The 7,594-nt window shown below is 58.0% G+C and overlaps 1 long non-coding RNA gene across 1 annotated transcript; it reads left to right on the top strand.

Moving 5' to 3' along the window:
- On the top strand, window positions 1-4,568 carry LOC109391681 (uncharacterized). Its single transcript, XR_002125887.1, has 2 exons — window positions 1-73; window positions 1,447-4,568. It is a non-coding gene; the product is annotated as an uncharacterized LOC109391681 (long non-coding RNA).
- The last annotated feature ends 3,026 nt before the right edge of the window (window positions 4,569-7,594 follow it).

The following is a 7,594-nucleotide window of genomic DNA, read 5'->3' as shown; positions in this document are numbered from 1 at the left end:
CTCAATGGACGAGGTGCAGGGGCACAGGTGTCTTCCTTTTTGCCGACTTGGCAGCTGGCCATTGACCAGAAAGGTGGGTTTGCTGGCTCCCGGAGCTGCTGAGAACAAAGGGAAGTGGGGCAGATGCTGGGGACGACGAGGGGACGGGTGGCCTGCACTCTGGGCACCTTGCAGCCAGCTCCGCTGCCCCGGGTGGGTGGAGACGACAGAGGGACGGAGCCCCGACAGCCGAGAATCACTCAGCCAAGAATCACGGAGTCTGCTCAGACACGGCCCTTGGAGAAGAGAACAAAACAAAGGGTGAGAGAAAAAACACCCGAGTAAAATACCTACTTTTGTTTTTCTCGCGTCTCAGATGAAGGTGTTTTCCCTCATATTCTGAAAAACTGTGAGAAAGACTCCCCTGAATTATGAGGATTTGGGACCAAATCCACATTGTCTAACACATAAAACAGCCTGCCGGTGCGTGTGGTGACAACAGGCAGCACTCTGGTCGTGCCTCAGTTTCTGGGGACTTTTCCAGTCAATTCCACAACATTTGCAGTGGTGGTTGCTGAAATTCTCATTTACCTTTTTTCATTGAGGAAACAGAGGGGCCGTGGCCTGTGAAGGCCCCGTCCATGGCTGTCCACACCCGTGGAGACAATTCGCTCCTACAGGAGTGACAAATGGGGGTGAAGGCCCATGGCCTGGGGCTGGCGGGGGTGGGGGTCCATCCACGGGAACACGGAGGTGCCAGCCACCATTGCTTGGGACCCACCGTCACCGTCGTCACCTCCGCATGTGGGGCTCCAGGTCCCCGCTTGGGAAGACGACCAGGACCAGAGGGAAAGGAGCTGTGCCGACGCCACACAGCTGCCGCCTGTCATCCAGGGCCCTCCTGGACCTGAGGGGCAGGTGTGCGTGGGGGTCGTGGGCCCTGTGGGGGCCAGAACACAAGGCCTGGGCTGGGAAGTGAGTCCCCGAGGTCCTGCCCACAGCACGGGCGTTCGGTGGGGCAGCTGTGGGCGGGCGTGTCTGTCGGCAGGAGCTGGTCAGCTGCTGGCCTCCGCTGAGGCTTCCTCAGGCCACATCCCTTCTGGTTGGTCTGGGAAACTCCGGCAAGTGGAGAGGCAGCACGGGCACGAGGGGAAGAGGTTTCTGCTCACAACAAAGTTGTCCCCAGAAGAAGGAAGGGGAACCGGATAGCCTGGGAACCAGTAACAGGAGAGGCTAAGTCTTAACCTGCGTCGACCAACTGCTTGGATCTGGCTCGCGGCACAGGACCAAAGGCCTCTGCCGCCTGACAGCTGTTGGGGACGGATACGGAATGAGTACTGGTCTCGTTTTAGCACAGAGGACAGCTGTGTCCTGGTCACGGCCCGGTCTGCTGACAGAATCAGTCAAGGGGCCGGGCCCAGGGTGGCCCTCTTCACGCTCATTAATCCTCTCATTCATCTCTTGCAGGAACAGCTCTTGATCCTCCTGTGAGTGCAGCACTGTGCCGGGCGCCCAGGAAACACGGAGCACAGGACAAGTGTCTTCCTGGGGTCCAGCGAGTCCCCCCCACACGGTGCTGTCAGTGTGCCTGTTTGGGGACAGGCCGCTGCTCTGCCCACCGCTAACGGTGCACTTGCTGGAAACCTCAGCCTCTCTGCTGAGCCAGGATGGAAGGGCAAATGGTGTGAGTCAGGCTTTAAAACCCTGCCAGAAACCAGCTTTCAATAGCTTGTGTACGTGTTTTTCATGTTGGCAAATTTTGAGGAGAACGTTGTCTGTTCTAGGAAGAATTTTCTATTGACAACTATCCTCCTAGTTCATGCCAGCGATTACTGGGACAATTCTTGTCCTCCGATATCAAGTTGTCCCCAAAACGGTGGTTTTACAGGGTTTGCACCACGGGGCCCAGGCGGCAGCAGTGACCGGCAATCTGCTTGTCGTGGGGACACAGTGTAAAGGCTGAGTGTGAGTCTGTGGGGCCCACGCACAGCGACTCGGGCAGCGTGGCAAACACTGACGAGACCTAGACACAACCTTGAGCTGTGCCCGTTCCATAGCAGCCTGCCCCACAGGAATTGCTCTGTCTAGCGTCAGACCGTTTGCTCAGCACATTTATTGAGCACCAAGTGTGTGCACGCTTTCACAGGACAGCAGCCCACCCCAAGCGCACACTTTGGACATGTTTTGGAGACCTTTCTGAACAAGTGCTGTCATTTCACAGAGACCAGGGGCCACCGCGGCAGGCTCCATGGCCAGTTTACTTGCTCTAATTAACACAAAGGCAGCGGCGGAGGGGAAGTTCAGGAACGCTGGTGTCGACAGACATTTGCCTGGATCTGCTCCAGCTGCGAGACCGAGCGTTTCCGCGTTGTGCTAACGAGCCTGTTCTCTCTCTTTGCCCTTCAATTCTGGCTCCTTCTGGCAAAGCCCCGCCAGGCAAGCCTCTGAACTCGAGACCAGCCCCTGGGGAGGGACATGCTGGGGGCTCTGACGATCTCTCACAGCTTGTGGAAAGCAGCCTCAAGCCAAGGTCCTGTGCAAAGGACCGCTGGGATGCAAATTCCGGAAAACCTCTGTGGTGCAGGAAGGCTGTTACCTGGAGATGGCCACTGAGGCCATTGCTGACAGTTCAAATCCCCCGCCTTTGCAGGTGGTGCCACCCAGATCGCTCATGCACACCTGGCTCCCAGCCCCGAGCTGTGAGTTCCTGTCCTCTGGGGGTGGTTGTGGGACCAGGCAGGAGTGGGGAGGGTCTGGTACTTTGATCTCAGACACTCTCAGGGTCATTTGTAGCTGAGGGACAAGAAGGTGAGAAGCCCCATTTCTCAGCCAAGTGCTGATGGCTTCAGTTCACAGAGGCGTGAATGGGGTCAGCCTGCACCCCTGCGCTGGGCTCTGGGGGGGGGGGCTGTGGAAGCCAGGGGAGGGACGCTGGGACAGATGGCCCCGGGAGACCCCCGGGGCATTGCCGAGGGGCCTCAGAAGCCTGCCTGCTCTCACCTACCCTTTTGTGACCCCATTTCCTGCCTCATACCCCCACCCCCAGCTGACTCCTAACTTGGTTCCACTTCTGTAAAAACTAGGGGTGCGAGGCACCCCAGCTCCTCCCTGGGGCTGGACCGTCTACCAGCTGGGCTGGGGGCAGCGTAGAGATGGGGGGATGCTGGTATCAGTCCCCCTGCAGGCCACGCTGGCTGCCATGGCCATTGGTCACTGGGAACTCAGTTTCGCCTTCGAGCAGAGGAAGCCCACGTGTAGAGCTGCTGAGGTGCGGGCACACTGCAGGTGCCATCAGGAGGCAGGGAAAGCCATGTCCGCAACCTTAAGTAGCGCTTGGCAAAGCCAGTGTCCCTCCACCCCTTCCTTTCCGGCCTTGCCACAGGCAGCCCTTGCTGGCGGAGTCCAGGCTGCGGCACCGCCGGGCCCGCCCCCGCCCCTTCTCCAGGCCACCGACGCTGGGTCCCAGTCCTGCCACGGAAGCAAGCACTGGGCGGGAAGCATCTGTGAGCAGCTGGGATGCAACGGTGCTGGGGACCCGGTTGGCCACACTTTGGGCCTCTTTGAGGAAACCTGTCTCTTCACCTCCCCGCCCCACCTCTGCCAACATCGTGCAGGCCACACAAGAGCCTTGCACGCAGCAGGTGCTCAGGAAACGCCCGTAGCTATTGCTGGCCTACTAGCTTTGTTCACATTAGTTATTTCACACAGAAGACACGGGAAGGCCAGTCCTTGTCTGTGTCACACAAGCTGGGCGGTGGTTAGGGGCTCTGGGGGGCCCAGCAGAGGCTGGGACGTGGAGGTTGTGGAACGAGGCAGCTGAGGGGCTGACGGGACACAAGGCCTCGAACCCCGGCTTTGCTCAGACGAGCTGCCTCTGCGACAACCAGCCTGATGGATCCACTGACTCTGCCCTCCTGGCGGGAAGGCGTGAGTGCGCGTGCGTGCACGTCCAGTACGCACATGGGTGTCCCCGTGTGCACGTGAGAGCATACGTGTGAACACACACTGTGTGAGTATGTCTGCATGTGTTCATCTCACACTCAGGGTGCGTGGGGGCTTTGGGGAACCACATGCCCGCACAGGTGCTGTTCCTGCCTGAGCTTCTCTGCCACATGCAGCGCGGAGCTGGGTGGAGGTTTCCCTCACCCCCCACCCACATGGGGCACCATTCATGGCTTCCTGGATTTCACTAGTCACACTGGACACACTGGTCATTTAAAATTCCTTATGCTTTGGGGAGGTGGTTTCCTTGCTCACTTATGTTTTTCTCTCTTTATTTCAGTAAGCAATGTGGACAGGCTTCTGGGGTGCTAAGAATGTGCTGTGTCTCTGTGACATGGACACAGGCAAACACAAACGTAACAATCCACGAAGCTCTGCGTGTACGTTACACCATAATGAACGATATTCATAAGAGATGCAACCAAGTAACCTGAGAAACAAAGCCAAAGCTCTATTTTATTTTTGAGGGGACATCCCTCTGTGAAGAGTGTCTTCCTGTGGCTATATGTCCAGATTCAGTTTAAATCCTCTCGTCACTAAAACACTAGCAGTCTTGTTACTGAATGTTATAAAAGCTAACATCAAAAGTCTCTGTGATGTTTACATGTGCCTTGATTTGGATGTCTTGTTTTTGCGGAATTTCTGAGTCCCTTCTCGGCACTTTCCTGGTTTCCTTGCTGGACACCCTGTCTCGAGCCGTGCTGGTCCGCGGGCTGTACCTCTGGGGGGCCCAGGGGAACTGAGAGGTGAGAACTGTGTCCAGCGGGACGGCAGCTGTGGGACAGGCCCTCGGTGTGCCTGCGGCCCTGGAGGCGCCCGGGCCACCCCGGCGGTTCTGGGACAAGCCCCTGTGGTCGGGCTCACTGCGTTTCCTCTCGGTGCGTGCACCCCACCGAGCAATCCGTCCCTCAGACATCCCACAGCGGCAACCTCACAACTGCTCCTTCGGCGCCAGGGCTGCTCCCCTCCCCGTAAGGCTGCTCCCTGTCATCCTGTCCCCTGAACAGCACCACCTGGCTGAATCCCCTCCTGTCTGCTTTTCTGGGTGGTCCCCCCGGCACGGCGCCATCACCCTGCCTGCCACCACGTCATCGTCTTGCTCGAGCATCTTAGCACTGGGGGGTCTCGGAGGGAAGACCCTAAAGCTTATTTGGGGAGTTTCTGCCAGTTCACAGACTGAGAAAGGCCACGCATCTCCTGACATCACAGCTGCTGGCCCCCACACTGTCCCCGGGGCTGGGTCCACGTGCCGACAGCCCTTGGTGTCCACCTCCACCTGCACCACCAGGGCAGCCCCTGGAATATCTCGGTCCCCAGGCCCCTCCTTGTCTTCTGGTGGCGCGGTCACTGCAGCTTTGGTCACGGTGACCACTCTCCAGGACTGTCCTTCTGGGAATCGGACGTCCCTCCTGGCTGGGTCCCAGGACCTCAGAGGCACTGGATGCAGACACGGCGGGCACCCTCGCCAGGCCATGGGTCATGTGTGACCTTCCAAAGGCCACATGTGGAAGCGTGTCTCAGGAGACATTCTGCTTCTTGCAGGGACTTCAGCGCCCTGGGAGAAGGGGCGAGGGTCGTGAGGTTGGGTGAGGACCCCAGTGACTGAGCCGCTGGGCAGACACGGTCCTGTGGGAACCCCCGGCACCGCCAGTCCCGGGTACCCACGCTTGCTCCATGTCTAGCGGAAGTCACACTCTCCCAGTGGTGTGCCTGCCGCTGCCAGGGCCTGAGTTGTCCCCTGTCCTAGCCGACTGTTTACCCCACTTCCCAGTCCAAGTGTGGCCCTAACTTCCTGCCATTGTCTCTTCTTGTTTGGGGGCCATAGCAGCACAGTTCCTCCATTCCCCGTCTCGGGGCCAGGCTTAGAGAGCGTGACCCCCACTGCCCAAGTGAGGGAACACCGATCAAGTGCACAAGGTCTCCGGGTCTCCAGGGGAGGGGTCCCTCACAGCCTCCTGGGCAGAGGGAGTGCAAGGAGGGGCTGTTGCTGGGTGGACAGGAGCCCCTGGGGTATTTCAGCACCAGGAAGCCTCTGCCTATACCTGCTCTGCCCTCAGTCGCCCCCAAGGGAGGTGTTGGCTGGTCATGGTCACTTTGGGAGGGTCACAGGAGCCAGCGCTGGAAGGACATGAACAGAGGCAGGAACACAGGACAGGGAAGGGCTCTGTGGAAGGCCATGGGCTCTTGTGCCTGTGGAGGTGTCACTGTGGGTTTTGGATTTCTTTAATTGTCCAATAAAAGTTGCACCAAAGTACGAATGCTCTACCATTCATCTAGCCTTCAACAAATACTTGAGTCCCTACCTTGTGCTCAGTATTGTGCATGTTATAACACGCTTTGTTTTTCTTAGAGGGTAATTTAGCATTTCTTAGGCTGTCTCTGAATGTAGTTTTCTCGCACTCCCAGGCATGCTGGGAATTTTGCTGTAGGTCCTAGTGTTGGGCCAGATCCCCAGATCCACTCATGTCCAGGCCCCTCCTGTGCTGTGGTTACAGCAATAGGGTGGCAGCCTCCCGCCTGATGAACTCATGCAAATGTCATAGATTAAATTGTGCAGCGATGCTGTCAGCTTCTCATCATTGGGTGCCATTTGGTACAAGGATTTGTACGTATTTAACCATTTTATATGCCTAATAGCTATTTGTCTAAGAAGCTTAGCATAATAAACACTGCCGGCCACATGGGCCCTGCGTGCTCAGCGTTTCCCTCGGATTTGCAGCCTCCAGACACCACCCGTGGTCACCATCCGCCTCTGCGTCCCGATGGGGAGGGGTCAGGCGCCTGGGCACCATGTGGGATTCCTCAGCGTTTCTATGCTAACTCGTTTGTTTTTGCACAAGCAGGGGAAAAAAGGAAATGAGCTTCGACAATAGACTGCTACCAGTTTGGATCGGGGCAAAGGGAATGGTCCTCTGAGGCCCTGAAAACCACACACAGTAGGGACAGTGAGATCCATGCTGCGTCCTCGCCACTCAGTTCAGAAAGAGCAAGAGGTGACGCGGTGGGACGCGCGACCCGGGAGCGTCTCTGTCTCTTCCTTGTTTCCTTGAGGCTGGTTCCTGAGAACACCAGCCTCCAGTCCCCTCCCCTTCTCCCTCCCAGGACACACATCACCAGGGCTGCTCTCAGCCCCTAATCTCTCACCATTTTTTGCCCTGCCTCCGCCTTGGACATGTGACTCCCAGTGGCCTGGAAAGTTCCAGCATTCTGGGACCTGGCTCAGCTGCAGCTCCGTCCAGCCAGGGTCTGTTTCTAGATGGACCTGGTTCAAGAGATGAGCCCAGAAATCTAACTGTGGCCCAAATCCACCAGAGAGGGACCCCGGAGGTCATCGCTTTGGTTTCTTTGGAAGCCCACACCCACTGACCCAAAGTGTCAGGTGTACAGAAGGCCCAGGGGCTGTGCCCCTTGGTGGCCTGAGGCTGGATGCAGGGCGGGACCTGCTGGATGCTATTTTGGGGCCTCGGTTGGCTCACTGGTGTCCGCAGTGCGGGGCCCTCTGCTGGGATTCTGCCTTGGTCACCCCTCGCAGGTGAAGGCCGAGGCACCGTGCTGGGACCCACTAGAAACCAGCCAGACTGAGTCATTGTGACCTGGGGCTCACGGCTGGCTT

This window comes from Hipposideros armiger, unplaced genomic scaffold, assembly GCF_001890085.2.
Source record: "Hipposideros armiger isolate ML-2016 unplaced genomic scaffold, ASM189008v1 scaffold_299, whole genome shotgun sequence".
In the NCBI taxonomy this organism is placed as follows: Eukaryota; Metazoa; Chordata; class Mammalia; order Chiroptera; family Hipposideridae; genus Hipposideros; species Hipposideros armiger.
This window is presented reverse-complemented; position numbering and strand designations above follow the sequence as displayed.